The 17,454-nt window shown below is 41.4% G+C and overlaps 1 long non-coding RNA gene across 1 annotated transcript in view; it reads left to right on the top strand.

Annotated features, from left to right (window-relative positions):
* The first annotated feature begins 10,405 nt into the window (after positions 1 to 10,405).
* LOC107181855 overlaps positions 10,406 to 17,454 on the top strand; it is a 14,998-nt gene continuing 7,949 nt past the window's right edge. Inside the window, exons 1-2 of the long non-coding RNA XR_001512570.1 lie at positions 10,406 to 10,416; positions 10,761 to 10,762. This is a non-coding gene — a long non-coding RNA (uncharacterized LOC107181855). The remainder of the gene's footprint in view (positions 10,417 to 10,760; positions 10,763 to 17,454) is intronic.

The raw sequence follows: 17,454 nt of genomic DNA, 5'->3' as shown, positions 1-17,454 counted from the left end.
CTTGGGGAGTAAAGGGGTGTGGGAGATGCGGGAAGAGACTGGACAAAAATCGTGCACCTATGGATGAGGACAGAGGGTGGGGAGTGAGGGCGGAGGGTGGGGCGGGAACTAGGGGCGTTATGGGGGGAAAAAAGAGGAACAAATGTAATAATCTGAACAATAAAGATTAAATAAAAAAATTAAAAAAAAAAAAGAATAGAGTCGCCTCCACTGCATTTTCATGCCACGCAGATGGGATTGTTAAGAGTCTGGATACATGTTCTCCAGACTTGTTTTTTATGCTGCCTCATCACTTTTTAGGTGTGTCATCTGAGGCAAGTGAATTAATGTGTGAGCTTTAGTCTCATTATCTGTAAAGTGAGAAAATACAATCACGCTCTCCCAGGTGTGTGATGGTGTGCTGCCTACGAGATCCTTGGCACAGAGCCAGGCACACAGTAAGCACTTAATAGTGGCTTGCTTGCAATGATGATGACTGAGACGGTTTAAAAAATACAGGTCTAGTGACCTCCAATGAGTGGAGGTGGAGGATCCTCAGTAACGTTGGGTAGTTATGCTAGATGACTCAAAACCCAGCACGAATGTTTTAAATCCCCACAGCAATGATAGTCAATACAGTAAAGAAAAGTGCAGTGAGTCTGGCAAGAACAAAAACACACCCACAAACAAAGAACAAACAAGCAATGCTCAGGGTGCAGCGTAGCAAATGGTAATAAAACATAAGCCTCGTCCATTTTCCCAGGCGCTTCCAACAAGGGTCCCATCCGCCGCTCCTTGACTGAAGAACCTTGGTCGGATTGTATTACAAGTTTTGTCCTACTTACTAGTACTTGTGCTTTTAGGGGGGCTTATAAATGTAGATTTTTTTTTCACTTACTCCCTAAGCCACCTCTAATTTATAGACTAGCTGCTCTTACCCTTGTGATTTCCGGTGTTAAAATAATTTCTTTATTCCTGGTTCCATCATGGGTTACGCTCCCTTGCATGTTTGCCACACCTGAGCCCAGACCCGGACCAACTCCCCGCATCAGTCTTAGAGCGCCATTAAGCCCAAAGGGTTCCAGCTGTTTCTCAGTTCTTCCGTTCACACACATTTGACTTCATCTGGGGAAAGGACGCCCCACTGGAAATTCCCATCCAGGGTATGCCTTTGCCACAACGTGAGCTGTTGTCTTTCCGTGTGAGTCCACATTCCAAATTCTTGCTTATCCCTTTGCAGGCGAGGCGGCATTGGGTAGCGTAATTTTCTCTCCTCTGCTCAGGACATGGATGTACTAGTAGATGATGTCTAACTGGGTGACCTGGCAGCCACTCTGCCCTGGGCGTCTGCCTAAATACACAGCAGATTCTACCATTTACAAGTCATCATATGTTAATCACTCATTTGTATCTAATAAAGGCCATTAGCTCACATCCCTACCAATTTTCCTACTCCACCCCTGTATTTGCCTAAATATATTTAGGAACTTTAATTAAGCATAGTTTCTTTTGAGAGGAAGGAGACAAGAAAAGCCCATTTAATCTTTATAGGATATGTAATTCTGCTTAAACAGAAGGCATTAAATGTAACACCACTAAGAAACATTTCTGAGCTAATCCCCACAGGACAGTAAAATGCCTTAAAATTTGAACCATAGTGATGCCAATCCCTACTCGGCCATAAAAAAAAAGGTGGACCTACCTAGAGGGTATTATACTAAGTGAAAAAAATCAGTCAGAGAAAGACAAATACCACATGATTTCACTTATAGGAGGAATTTAAAGAACAATATAAATGGACAAACGAAACAGAAACATACTTATAGATACAGAGAACAAACTGATGGTTGCCAGATGGGAGGTAGGATTGGGGGACTGGGTGAGAAAGGTGAAGGGATTGAGAAGTACAAATTGGTAGTTACAGAATGGTCACAGGGTTGGAAAGTACAGCATAGGGAATACAGTCAATAATACTGTAATAACTCTGTACGGTGCCAGGTGAGTACTGGAAATGTCAGGGGGATCACTTTGTAAAGTATATGACTGTCTAACAAGTAAGCTGTACACCTGAAACTAATACAAAATAATATTGAATGTCAACTGTAATTGAAACATAAAATCAAAAAAATACCAATCTCAATGGCTTGTGACATTGCTCTATCTTTAAGATGGGGGGAGGGTTTTTATATCCATTCCAGACACTAGCTCTGTCTTTCAGGAGACTGGGAGCAAGGTGAAGGAAGGAAGACAGAAAGGCTTTGAGTCAGAGACCTGCATCCATATTCGAGTCCCTGAACTCCCTCCCTGGTGATCTCTGTGACGTGCTCCAGATCCTGTGAGGCTGGATTTTCTCACTGTAAAATGGGAGACATATTCTTCAGGTATGATGTGAAGATTAGGAACCATTACGTAAAGTGCTGTCTGTCACTTGAGTTGATGCCTGATACATAGTAGTTGCCATTATTATGTTTGGTGAAGCTGGCAGGGTGATTTATTTTTTAATTAATATATGTCTATTTGGAAATTCATCGTAACTGCTTTCAAATTCAAAAACATTAAAGGTGCATGGTGTGAAAGTTCTAGCTCAATAAAACTAAATTTTATTTTTAATTTAGAAAATGGAATCTATCAAATTCCCTTAGAAAATATAAAAGTGATTTTTAAACTGAAAAGCCCCAGTGCCTATTCTGAAGGTGGCCAATAAATACTGGTTAATGGACTTCATCTGTGGTTTTTTCATGAGAACACAATGTGGCCTGTCCTTAATCCAAACATTAATTACCACTTTGGTATCGTTGTTATGATAATTATACGCCCTGGGAAATAGTTTGAAATTCATGAAAAAAGTACATCCTCATGTTTTGACAAATGGGTACAATGAGTTCCAAAAATTGGGTTCATAAGCCAAAACCAATGTCATCATCAATCATTAAATAGTCCCATTTAAATGGATGTAAAACATCAGTGTTCCTCTTACTGGAATGAAGACTGGCGCGCCTCAGCTACGGGTGTGGGACGCCCCAGCTCTCTCCTGCTGTCCTTTCTCTTCCAGGCTCCCTCCCCCCACAAGGTCACCGCCTCCATGCTCCAATCCATGGAAAGAAAGAATGAGTAAGGTGAGGCCAGGCAAAGCATCTTGGTGCTAATATGTAAGTAACATTCATAATTAGAGAACATGTAAAACTGTAAAGTGTTGTATTATGAAATCAAATGTTTGGATATTTGAACTAATATGGTGGCATGAGTGGCACCCATACTCACCATTTCAGAGACTGCAGATTAGTGCTGACCAAAAGTAACATTCACAATAGTTGATAAGCTCTTCTTTTCCAATTAGGTGTATTTCTTACTAGTAGTTAGAGTCTATTTGTTGGCATTTGCGGTGGCGGTATAACAGCTCAAATTGGGGTTAAAGAGAAACATCATATTGAAAGGTCAGATGACTCCCAGCAAACATTGATACTAAAAAACAAATTATCTGCATCAAAAATTGGTGTATAAATCCAGCCAGTGTTGCTCAGTGGTTGAGTGTTGACACATGAACCAGGAGGTCAGAGTTCAATTCCTGGTCAGGGCACATGCCCAGGTTGCAGGCTTGATCCCCAGTAGGGGGCATGCAGGAGGCAGCCGATCAATGATTTTCTCTTATCATTGACTAGAGGCCCAGTGCACAAATTTGTGCATGGGTAGGGTCCCTAGGCCTGGTGGGCAATCAGGGCCCATCAGTTTTCCCCACACACACACACCCCCGCCTCCCTGCCTCCTCCTTCCCTTCCTCCATCAGCGCCCCGCTGCCACCGCCTCTGGTCACCCATCATGTTCCGCGCTGCCCCTGGTGGCCAGCGCAGGTCATAGCGAGTGCTCAAACTCCCAGTCTCCTGGTCAAACTCACGAGGGGACACTTTGCATATTAGCCTTTTATATATATAGATGTTTCTATCTCTCTCTCCCTCTCCCTCTCTCTGAACTTAATTAAAAAAAAAACCTCAAAAAAATTGGCATACAAGCATAGAGCTTAGGTGAATAAAACTTTTATCTAGAGAGTATATACAAAGGGAGATGTGTAAAGAGTGTTAATTAACCTGCCTCCCCTCTCCGTCCCCTCTAATGCATCCTACACCCTCTTTCTAAAATACCATCACATTTCTCAGCCCTGATGAAAATCCCCCAGGAAGTACTTATCACATAGGTGACATGGCGCCTGCCTCCTCGTGTGTCCCTGCTTAGGCCCCAGCTCCAGTCGCACTGGAAAACGTTTCATCCTTATCCACAGCAACCGCTCGCCTCACACAGCCTCCTTCTGAGAGGCCCTTCCACTGCGGCCTAGAAAATTCTAACTCATCATAAAGAGTGTCTGCAGCATCACCTCTTCTGGGTGGCCTCCTGACGTCTGTCTCAGGTGGCTCTGGGCGTCCCCCTCACTGTGCCTCCATGGCCCTCGTGACATATCCCCGTGGTGAGCCATAGACACTTCTACTCTGATTTTCTCCTTCTTCGCCTCCACTCAACCAGCAGCTGTTTCTTACAGGACTGAAACTCGTTTATCTTAGGATCTGCAGCATACCCGCGGGCTTGCAATGCAATAGGCACTCAGTAAAATGCTGGTCTGAATGAAAGAGGGAATGAATCTAAAGTTTCATAACTCTTCTTACTGGAGGAAACTGATATCCCAGAAACTGCAATTTTAAATATCATTTTTATTTTTTTTTAGAGCTGAACACAATTCACTTTTTCCATAGAGAAGGCTCACTCCGAGCCAGAATGGGAGACCTGGACTTTCTTTCCTTGGATTCGTAGGTTCCACCTCTTCAAAATATTGCTCAGGAAAAACACAGGTGATGCGTGACGGCAGGTGAATATTTACTCACGTTAAACCCAACAAGGTTTATCCAGGGTATTTGGGACCGTAACGCTACAATGGGGTTTCCAGGAGGGGAGGATGTGGCCTCGCAGACAGTTGTGGGGGGGGGCGGGGAGAGCTGGAGGGACCAGGGAGAGCACGTGGCGCACAGGTCCTCCGATCGTCCATGCGTGGGCATTAGGGGTAGGGGGTGAACCCCTGAAATTGCACATGACATGTTTTGTCTAAGTATTGAGGTATGTGTTCCCTGGGGTGGATGGGCCCATAGCATTCATTAAAGCCTGAAAACCATCTGAGACCAATAAAAGGGTAAGATGTAGCCCAGGATCGACCCTTCCCTTTATGAAGGAAACTGAGGCCCGGGCAGTTGGGTGGCCTGTGCCTGGCACCCAGTTCCCAGGGACCTTCCCCCAGCTGGCCCAGTTGACACCCCATCAGAGAAGCCTGATGCTTCTGGCAGTTTCCTCAGAAAGGCTTCTTAAACTGATGGCCGTGTTCCATGTGTCCTAAATTAAATATCATATCAAAGCGTACCCCTTCAGAACTGGGGTAAGGAATATGCGGCTTGCATTTGATCTCCATTTTACACCAGATTACGTAACTGCTACGATTAAGTGCTATTGGATACTTTTCATTTTTTGCTCCACACACACTCCGGAGACACCTTTGAATTTAGTTTAAATTTGTCCTGCAGGTCAGAATGCACATTTTAGAATAAAATTACTGCGCTGTGCTGGAGCTTTTAAAATGGCAGTTTTGTAGGTTCTTCGTTTCGAAAATTGTCATGGCTTGCTTTATGTATACATCAGCCAAGTTACTGAACTTCTTTAACAGGACTATGTACTTTGTAACGTTGTTTTCTCTGTTGGAAATGACTGAGTTCCCTGGAAAATTCTTGTTTCGACTCCATGTTTATGCTTCTCAGGCCCTTTGGTTTGGAAGAGTGAGAAAGAGGGGCTGTTTCTGTTTCTGTTTCTGGTGGAACTCGTCCCTCTTCGGTTCCCGCCTTCATGCACTTGCTGACAAAGGGGACAGGAACAGTCTATCATCAGGAGTGTTTTCTCGGCTCTTGAATAATAAATACCCAAGGAGAGCAGGAGGTGCTTCCCAGGCCGCACAGCTGCCCCTGGTGATGGTGGTTCTACTCAGAGCTTGGGATTGTTGCTGAAAGTCTCATTCGGAGTGTTCACTGGCGGGGAGAGGGGAGGAAGCTCCCAGTGGCAGAAGAGCTCAATGGAAGGTACCACTATCATTATGAGACTGAGTTGGAGGTGGGGAGGGAGGGCGGCGGGCAGGTGGAGACCTGTCCCTCTCTAGGATTTCCTAAAAAAGACTGACTCGTACAGAGGAAGCAAGGCCAGAGGGAAAATGATAGGCACATGATGTAAATGTGGAGAAATAAAGCATTGGCGCTGTGTACACAGTAGGGACAAATGCAGGTACACGGCCGATGCAGAACAGAACCCAGGGAGCAGGAGGGGGCATGAAGGATACAGGAAAGCCCAGACCAAGGGCAAAGCAACACAGGGCAGAGGAGCAGCAGGAGTTCAGAGCTGATGGCAAAAGAGGACATGGAAGAGTGGGAGGGGCAGCCAGCTTCCTGCTGTCTGCCCTCCACTCCCCACTCTCTCACTGGACCCTCCTCAGCCCATCCTGCACCTGCAAAGATACCCAAGGTACCCGCTGGCTGCCCCGCCGCTCCACGCTCCCCTTGGAAGCATATTCCTCTCGCTGCCAGTCATTCATTCATGTATGTGAGCATTTATTCAGCTAATGTTTGTTGAGAATGGCTCCTGGCAAGAGTCATGACTTCAACTATCTAGGGCTGCCAGGAAATGGCGACGAGGAAGTGAAACCTGGGACTGTTCCAAGAGCCTTAATCACCTGCAGTGTGCAGTTACATCCTAATAGAACTGGGGTCACTGGCCAAAGGCCCCCTTTCCCCAGGCTCCTTCACACGGTTGCCAAGTCGCTGTTTCATCTGAACAGATTAGTCTGTATGTGTGGGTGGACAATTGGGTGCCAGGCAATTGGAGAAATGCCCTGTGATATTGATTAGGAGTTGGTTGTTCTGTAATTACATTATTCTTCACCCATTTTCCACCGTTCTTCCCCAATCTCCAAGCCAGCTGTGTGTACTACCATGCTGATCGTTGGCCCACAAACCCCAACCCTGCGGGCTTCATTGAGAACACAGGCAGAAGACTGGGTGGTAATCCTGCATTCTCATTGGAAATAACATGATTCCTACATTGCTCTCTTTTGTCTAACTTCCATCTTTTACATCTCTCACAGGGTCCTTTGTTTTTAAGATGTTTGCTTACAGATCAATTGTTTAACTTTTTTACAAAGGCAACATGCACATGATTAATGAACAGCTAAAGAATAGAGACAGTCATAAAAATTACAAAGCAAAAATCCCGGACTCTGCTCTTCCCTTTCTTAATTTTGCTGCCCTGAGGCAACCATTGTTCCATCTGTGGTTTTTGGGTTTGTTTTGGTTGCCATCTCCATAGCTCTAAACAACAAGCTTCTACTTCTGTTTCTTGATTTATCTATTTTAGGCCTCATTTGTTGATTCCCTCCTGTGACATCCCCTTCTCGCCTCTTCCCTGGGATTCCTGCTTCCGTCAGTTTGCCCTCAACTTCTCCCAACCTTGTGGCCTGAACCTCTGTGTGTATAATGTTGGAGTTTCTGGCATTTACACTGTATTCCAGAGTCAGGTCTCCTGTGATTGGCCCACAGGTTGATTCTAAATATTCCAAGTCAATAGACACCATTTATATGATCATAAATCTGTAAATGGTATCTATCTAGAGCAGTGATTCTCAACCTTGGCTGCACATTAGAATCACCTGAGAATCTTTTTTAAAATCCTGATTTCTGGGCCTCATCCTCCGGAAATTCTGTTTCTTTGTTATGGGGCGAGGCCACAACATTAGTAACAAAGAAACAGAATTTCCGGAGGATGAGGCCCAGAAATCAGGATTTTAAAAAGATTCCCAGGTGATTCTAATGTGCAGCCGAGGTTGAGAACCATTGATCTAGACTAGAGCCAGGTGGTGAGCTCGGATCGCCCAGCCTCCTCTGTGGTTCCATGATCACAGCTGTGTCCCCCAATGGAAGATGATTTGAGAGTAAAGTTTAAATGGATTCTCCTGTTGTGGGCTCTTCCATGTCACCAAAATCACATTTAACTTTAGTTTCCTTTTTATTTGGACCCCAACTTCCTGATAATGGGATTTTTTTTTCTTGTAGTTTCTGATTCCTTTTCTTTGGATGCATGTAATGAGTTTTTTGATATGTCAACTTGCTAGGCTAGAGTCCTGCTCCTAAACTCTAGTGCTGCTGTAAAGGGATTGTAAAGGGATTTTGAAGATTTAGTTACAGTCCCTAATCAGCTGATTCTAAGTAGGGCCGATTAAACTGGGTGGGCTGAAGTTTTCCTCCAAGAAAAAGAAGAAATTCTCCTGTATATTGCAGCTTGAGCCTGTGCCTGTGGGGTCAAGCCTGCCATCACCTGCTCTTTCTGAGAACCTTGCCTATGGATTTCGGATTTGCAGTCAGCCCCCATAGTCATGTGAGCCAGCCAATTCCTTGTAACAAAGCAATCATCCTATCTATCTATCATCTATCTATCTATCTATCTATCTATCTATCTATCTATGTATCATCTACCTACCTACCTACCTACCTACCTATCTTCTATCATCTCTAACTGGTTCTGATTTTCTCCTTCAACCCTTCTGTCCCTTTATTACATTTTCAACTTTTACCATGTCTTCATCATACTATTTAGTATACCAAATCTCCCCCCCACCCCCGCTTTTTTTTTCCTGGAGCCCTCCCTCATGGAGCTGTTCCCCTTCCCCTCCAATCCACAGAAGTCACTCTCTAGGTCTGAACAGGCACACTCCCAGGACTTTACCTTCACTGCTCTCATAGATCGAACTTATGTTTTCTGGATTCTATATCGTCCTCTTTGTTGGTTTAGGTCCTCATTTTGTCAGAGTACAGCTAAAAGTTACTTCCTTTAAAAAAAATGAAGGTTAGTCCTAGCTGGTTTGGCTCAGTGGATAGAGCGTCGGCCTGGGGACTGAAGGCTCCCAGGTTCTATTCTGGGTTGGATTCTGGTCAAGGGAGTGTACCTTGGTTGCAGGCTCAATGCCCAGGCCTATTTGGAGCACATGTGGGAGGCAACCAATTGATGTGTCTCTCTCACACTGATGTTTCTCTCTCTCTGCCTCTCCCCCTCCCTTCCACTCTCTCTGAAAAATCAATGGAAAAATATCCTCAGGTGAGAATTAACAAAAAATATAAATAAATTAAAAAATGAAGGTTAGCCTGGCTGATGTTGCTCAGTGGTTGAGCATCAACCCATGAACCAGGAAGTAGTGGTTCGTTTCCTGGCCAGGGCACATGCTGGGGTTGCAGAATCCCCAGTAGGGGGCGTGAGGAGGCAACCAATCAATGTCTCTCATTATTGATGTTTCTCTCTCTCCCTCTATTTCCTCTCTGAAATCAATAAAAATATATTATAAAAAATGAAGGTTAACTTTGAAAAAATGTTTTATGTTTTGCTGTCCTCCTTGAGGGATAATTTGGGCACAGAATTCCAGGTTGAATATAATTTGTGCCAAAAACTTTGAAGGCACTGATAGAATTATTTCTTGTTATGTAGGATTGCTGGTGAAAAACTGATGCCAGCCTATTAGTTTTTTATGACCTGTTGTTGTTGTTTTTTTTCCACTGAAAGCTTTTGGGATCTTTTCTTTGTCAGGAAGACCCATGTTGGGCTTCTCACCTCCAGAACTGTTAAGACAATAAATTTGTGTTGCTTTAAGACACTACATCTGTGATAACTTGTTACAGTGGCAATAGGAAACCAATACAGATTTTTTTTTTTGATGAGATGTATTCATCTTTATCATCCATTCCTTTAGTTGAATGCTTTATTTCAGATAGCATGTTTCAATTTCCAAGAACTATTGTTTCTTGGCTGTTTCTCTTTTTATAGGATTCTATTCTTATTTTATGGATATACTATCTTCTTTTAGCTAGTATATCTCAGAGTGTATAGTTTATTTATTTTTAACAAAGCCCTCTTTGGGAAAAACACAAGGTCTCTTTTCTAAGTCCATATAAATATCCTTAGAAATGGTCTGAGTGAGTTGACAAATTGACAGGGGAACCGTATACGTGATCACTAAACCAACATAGATGTAAGAATTTTGCCAGCTCCTTTCCTCAAAGTGTGTCATCTTCAATCCTTTGTTTTCCTGCTTGTGATTATTCTTGTACTTGACTAGAAATGGGTATGGTTTGGAAACAGTCATTCCTCTAAGTAAATCAATTGCCTATATACTTAAAAAATAAAAATATACACATCCATCTTTTATTCTAATTTCATAAGTATCCTTGATTATATTCATACTTTTAATTCCTCCTTTGAATTAAACTCTCCAGCCTTTAGGAGCTTTGCACCAGTGACCCACTTGGTCCTCAAATATAAGGGAGTTTGTTATTTCACTAGAGGAGCAGTCCCTCTCATCATGGACAGGGTGAGAACTCAGGTGTTGTTTAGCTAATCTCACAGGAAATGCTGCTCTACTTTGGATGATACTGAGGCAGTCAGGAGACATGATCAACAGGCTAGGGTGGGGGTCGGGGGGAGCCTCACTGGGGTCAGGGAGAAATGTCTCCCTTTCACCAACAGGTTCTTTCCTCCCCAAGGAACAGTGGTTCTGCCAGCAGAATGCAGCCCTCAACCCCTTTTGATCTCCAAGGGCCTTTGATATAGGAACCTCATTACAAATAGGGTTGTGGGAGGCACATGGAAATACTTAGGTTGCATCATCTGTGGAAAAGAGTGGTGTTCTCTACAGATTTCAATTAAAAGTCAAATTCCTTTCTTGGAAGAAGTTTTGTGCCTTCCCCATTTTCTATATTAAACTTTGCATTCCAGTTGGTAACCACCATTTATAGTCCAGAACACACAATGAGACAACAGTCAACGAATAAATAAACACACATGAGTGGCTAACAGGTGGCTAGAAATTATAGTAGTTTTTCAGGATTCGTCTAGGAACTATATGTATTACAGGCAAATATGTTAACGACACACATAGCCTTGATCAGCTGTGGCTACATCTAAAGATTCAAAATGCAGCTGTGGAGGGATTAGGAAAGGCTGACCAAATCCTTTTTGAAAAATTATATTAATGTAGAAGAGATGAAATGAAGACACTGACGTATTTCCTGAACCTGCAAAGTCTATGCCAATAATTCAGGACTGCTTTTTAATATTATACATGCATATTTACAAATATGTAATTTTTAGCTATTAAAAATTACACTGTGAATGAATACTTATTGGCATGGGAAGAAGTTTGTGGTAGACAACTTAAAATTAGATTAAAAAAAGCAATGCGTACTGAATGGCCTCTTTGTAGTAAATAAATGTGTATATATTTATAATAAGAAAAGAACAGTCCAACTGGCATGACTCAGTGGTTGAGTGTTGACCTATGAACCTGGAAGTCCTGGCTTGATTCCTGGTCAGGGCACATGCCCCGGTTGTGGGTTCGATCCCCAGTGCGGGGCGTGCAGGAGGCAACTGATCAATGATTCTCTCTCATCATTGATGTTTCTCTCTCCCTCTCCCTTCCTCTGAAATCAATAAAAATATATTTTTTAAAAAGGGAAAAAAGGAAGCTGAATTGATATCTAGAAGTTATTGACAGTGATTACCCTAGGCAGTAGGATCATGGGTGTTTTGTTTTACTCTTTTAGCTGACTGTATTTTCTAATAAGAAGAATAATAAATGTTGCTTTAATATAACAAAAAGTGTTAAGATCAATTTGGCAGCAACTGAGCCACTGCTAAACTTCTGTGATCACATAAAACATGAGTAAGAAGCAAAAAATAATAAAGGGTTCCTTTCATTCTGATACCAGCTCTAATGTGTAGGGTTTCCCCGACCACTGAGCAATTCTCGGATACTGTCCTATAATTTAAGTGCATTCTGATACTACCTGGAGAAGGAGTCAGATCCCACAGGTTAAGGGCTCAGTCCTTCAAGACTGTACCCAACCCTCACCTCCCTGGGAAATTGTATTTTACTCTCTGTCTCTATGAAGTTGAGTATCCTAGGTTAATTCACATAAGTGGAATCATACAATATTTGTCCTTTTGTGTCAGCCTTATTTCACCTAGCATAATGTTTTCCAGGTTCCTCCAAAACAAAATAGTTTTCAATTAATAATAATTATTAATACTTCATATCTGTGAAAGAGATGGTGCTGTTTGTAATCTTTCACCAAGGTTTCTGTAACCCCAAGAGATAGACAGCTTGAGGCATGGGTAAGAGCCCATGTCACATCCAGTCAGTTTCTTCTCCTACTGAAATAGAAAGTCTTAATCATGATCATTGGTCATCAGAGTTAGTTCTTTCTCAGCACTAAGTCAGGCTCTAGGTTAAAAAATATGTACATATCACAATATGTGGAATGTGCTCTGTTTCAACCTCAGAGATGATGTAAATGGGGTCCTACTCCATTTTGATTTCATTGGCTTTGGAAAGCGCTTCTCCAGTTTTGGGGACAGCATTTGTATTCATTTCTTCTGTTTATTTTTTTTTTTTGGGGGGGGGAAGGGGACATGACATAGAAGTACATTCCATAATGACTTGGGTTTCCACAATGAATAAAAAATCAAGTGTTAAAATCAAATTTGTTGATTAATATATTTAAACCATAGTTTGTCTTAAGAAATTCCAATAGCCACAATATTTAAAATAATAAAATTTATACTTCGACATGATAGACAGAGGCTACTAAAATATAGAATATAATCATTGAAATATGCTACTTGAAAAAATGACTTTTTAAAAATTTGGCTTCGCTAGTGTCATGAAGAAATGCTTTTATCTCATCCCTAATTTTCAAAGCTTGTTAAACACTTTCACCTCGATAAACAGTTTACTTCTGTGTGGACTAGAAGGCTTGTTCTTACTGCCAGATTCTTCACAAAGCATGCGTCAAAGATAAACACTCGCTTGTTGACCACAGTTTGAACATATAAACTACTTTCACCAACCATGTTCTGGGGATGATGAAACCATGGGAAAGGGGACAAGGATTTTTTCCAAATAAGTAAATACTCCCTCATTGCATGCATTACTTTTGCTGTCGGTCTTTGCAGCCTACATCATGACTCAGAAAATAATTGCTGACTCGGGGGAAATCTCCTTTAGCATGGGGGTGGAGCCACAAACTCACCAGTAAGTGACTGAGCATTTCCCTATCGTATATTTCTGCACATTTCTGCCAAGTGTGGACTGATACTGTGCACATCTGTGATTCTTTCCAAATGTAAGCCAAATATCTGCTAGCATGCACGCATGATAGACATTGCCCTTCTGTGCTGTATGCCATTAATATTATATGATGTACAACAGTCCACATTGATTATGGAACTCCTAGTGGCTAAAGTTTCTTCCTGAGCATGGTAATTATTCATTAACCTTATAGCTGGATTTATAAACTTTTAGCAATAGTGTGACTTCTATTGTGTGTGTGTGTGCGTGCGTGTGTGTGTGCACGCACGTGCACAACTTTGACTAGTGTTTCTTTAGTTTTGGTCTCTTCTCCACCTTTAAACATTTATCAATTTCATATTAGGAAGCATTATTTTTTGCTTGTTCAGGAAAAACTCAATTGGTTTATCAGAAAGGTCACGGTCCTTTGAAAGCAATGCAAAAGCTCCAGTGGCTTCCTGCCATTCTTTAACAAAGTTTTGTAAGAGACAATGCAATAGAAACTAGAGGCAAATTGATTGCTGGTCTGATAAAATCCAATTTTCACATATTCATCAGGATTCACTGGGTCTAGCACACAGCTTCACATTCAATATCTACAATGGACTCCTGTTCACGGTTTACATTTACAGTGTTGATCTGTGGTAGTCACATGACCATTTTACACTTTACTTAACTACCTGTAAGCACCTGATTTATTTCTCTGAATTGGCTATCCTAACACACAGTAAAAAATGTAAAATTGACAGATGTAAGTAGCATTTCTATATATAAAATTCAATAGTCAAGGCCAAGTGAACCATTAACTGAATGTTCGCTGAGATGAACAACTTCTAGGAACATAGTGATAATTAAGTAGGCAACTAGATTTCTATAAAATATAATGAATTAATCTGAACTTTCAAATTGAAAAATGAACATGAACTTAAACTGTTTTCTTGCTTCTTCCTGCTACAGATAGCCTGGGGAACACCGATGATCCCTGGTCTGCCTGTGAGCAGCAAGTCCCATCGGGTGTGATTTTGGGGTGTTGGGATGACAGTTGCCTGCTGTCCAATATAACTCATCACCCAACCACCCTGATATCCAAAGTCCCCATATCGTTAGTTATTCCTTCTATGACTTCAAGGTAGCTCTGGCTCATAAATTTCAAGGTGAATTTCATTAAATATCATGAAGCTCAAAGCGTACAGGTGGGCTGTAGGTATTGTCTGTATATAAAATAGACACAGCTGCCCCTTGGAGCTCAGAATTCAGACCATAAATAAATAAACTGCAAACTACCAGCTGTGAAAATGCTGAAGGAAAACAAAGATGAGAGGAATAATAAAGTGGTGGGTGGGGGTGGGGACATCTAATTTAAATTGGTGGGTCAAAGGCAAGGGGTTTGTGAGCAAGTTCCTTTGATATTCTCAAGAAGGGGGATAATCCATGGGTTCTTAGCATATATTCTTTTTTTCTAATAACATTTGTGCAGTGTAGGAAGACCTTGAGACATCCATTTTTTTTCATTCTACTATTGTTAGTGCTTACTATGTTACAGGCACTGTTCTAGGCTCTGGGTACAGTTGTGAATGAGACAGATAAGATTTCTGTTCTCAAGCAGCTGTTGTTCAGCTGATGTTCCTCCAACTATGAGAAGAAAAAAATATAGCTAAACCCTGGAGTAAACTATTTAAAAAGCTTATGCAGCATAATTTCATCCATGATGCAAGAGCAACATGAGGATAAGAAATACATCCTTGCCCAACAATACTTGACTGTAATCTGATTGGATGTTTTATCCTATGTGAGAAAAAAAAAAAGCACAACTGGTATCAGTCATAGCTGGTCATCAGCAATGTAAAAGATATAAAAGCCTAAAATGGAGCTGGTGTATCAGGTATTATAGATTGATGACACTAGCCATTAGTATCATTTTCTCTTCTGATTGAAATTTGGCCTTAAGTGGAAATTTACCTATAGAGGAAATTATTGATAAGTATATGTTATATTTTTATAAACGATCAATAAATTGGTATCTGATCTCCCAAATTAGTCTCCAAGAGTGTGTCTAACATGAGTCTTTACTTGAGAGGTTATAAATCAAGCCTGCAGGGCCGAAGGCTGGCTCTAGATGGAGCAGTCGGCCCCCAGGTACTGCCCCTAGCACCCCTGCCAGCGTTACCAGCAGGCTTTCCCCTTAAAATTATCAGCTTTAGGGTAAATTCTCTTTCTAATCAGCAATTTGCATTAATTAACAATGAGGAGGTATCTGGGAGGCAGTTCATCAACTATTCCTAGGAATATAACAATTTAGAATGTGAAGTAGAAAATGGTTATTTAAAGGTTTATAATAAGCCAGTTTAAAAAAATTCACTGATATTCTAAAGAGCTATCAAAATAGACTGGAAAATGTAGGAGCAATTGAACTTACAACTTCTGATTCTATCAGTAGGGACACAGGCTAACACAGCCAATGGAGTCCTTGCACTTAAATAAACAGACATTTCTCATTCATCCTCAGAAGCAGAAATAGTGTGTAAGATCAACTGTTCAGTCTTGTCTCCCTTTCTTATGAAGCTGAAAAGAAACAAAATGAACATATTTGAATTTGATGTAAATAGGACTAAGAATATTTATCATAAACAGTTGAATATTGATCATGAGCCCAAAGCTACTTTTTCCAAATTCAACAGAAATACAGAATTTGATGAATATTGAATTATGCTTCAAGGCAACTGCTCATACTTTAACATCTGCTTTTTTTTTTCCTAAAAATTTCTTTCTATTTTGAAATAAAAGTCCATCACCAAATACAATTTAAGAAAATACATTGCATTGCTTCTCATGTCAGTTTAGGAAATAGCTTTTGCTTGCTTTTATGCCACCATCCTTAGCAATTTTTCTCTTGAATGAGAGCAAAGAAAGCGTAACATTTCTGAAGAAATATCCAAAACACAGGGTACCTCTAAAGAAATATGGTCATGTCAGATATATTGCACATATTACTGTCAAGTTAAGACAATGTGTTTAGAGACATCAAATTAGATTATGGTAATTATTTTGGAAATTAGTTTTTTCATTTTATGGAGCTCTGTATAAACTGGAGAATATTTAAATACCTGAAAATATTGATCTTTTTCCTAAACTTTGACCTCACATTTGGATCACTGGTTGGGACAGTGGTGGATAGTAGAGAGAGTAGGGGAGGGTCAATTTAAAAAATATTGATGCCTGGTACCCACCTGAGATTCTAGCTCCCTAGTTGATTATAATCTGCCATCAAAGTTAAGAACTACTGCCCTACAGGGCTGACGGGCAGCCATTGCTCTTTGCTCTACCCCAGTGATTCCCTGAGACCATGCCCCACCCAATTTACAACCCTACCCAAGCTGTGCACAGAGCCTTTTGCATATTAATGGACTGGCCTTTTGAAATCTAAAATCTAACAAACTGCAGCTGGGTCAGAGATCCCCAGCGCTTGCAAAAGAAGGCCTGCATTACTTCACAGCTAGACCTCATCTGGGCACCTCCAAACCCCAAACAAAGAGGAGAAATCTGCAGATCTCTCTGTAGCTCCTGCTGGGTGGCCTTAGGCAGTGGCTGACTTTTCACTTCCTTGGAGATCCAAGAGCTAGTGTACCCAGTTGTCAGTGTGAGACCATACCATATTACAACTCTTCACATCCATAAGAGACACACTCAGGGGGCAGACTCAGTGAGCAACAAAGCCCCACTGAAGCAAGTCCTGCCCCATAAGGGTGTCTCCAGAACAGTAGTTCTCCCATTGTAGACACAACTGGTCCTCACAGCCAATTGGCCTGGAGGTCAATTCCTCCCAGTGATACCAACAGCAATCAAGGCTTAACTACAGCAAGACTGTGCACACAGCCCACAAAGGGGTGCACCAAGAGTGTCCACTTCAGGTAATTAGGGAGGCTGAGCCACTGGGCCCTATAGGACACTTAGCACAGAAAGCCACTCTATCAACACAGGGAAGCAGCCAAAATACAGAGACAAAGAAACATGTCACAAATGAAAGAAATGGAGGAATGCAAACTGCTGGATATAGAGTTCAACACCAGGTTATAAGGTTATTTAAGAATATTCTAGAAACATCCGAGAAATTTTAGTGAGACCCTCAAGGATATGAAAAAGGACCAATTGGAAATTAAGCACACACTGACTGAAATAAAGAATAATATACAGAGATCCAACAACAGACTAGAGGATCCCAAGAATCAAGTCAAAGATTTGAAATACAAAGAAGCAAAAAACACCCAACTGGAAAAAAAAAGAATCCAAAAATATGA

This window comes from Myotis davidii, unplaced genomic scaffold, assembly GCF_000327345.1.
Source record: "Myotis davidii unplaced genomic scaffold, ASM32734v1 scaffold151, whole genome shotgun sequence".
In the NCBI taxonomy this organism is placed as follows: domain Eukaryota; kingdom Metazoa; phylum Chordata; class Mammalia; order Chiroptera; family Vespertilionidae; genus Myotis; species Myotis davidii.
This window is presented reverse-complemented; position numbering and strand designations above follow the sequence as displayed.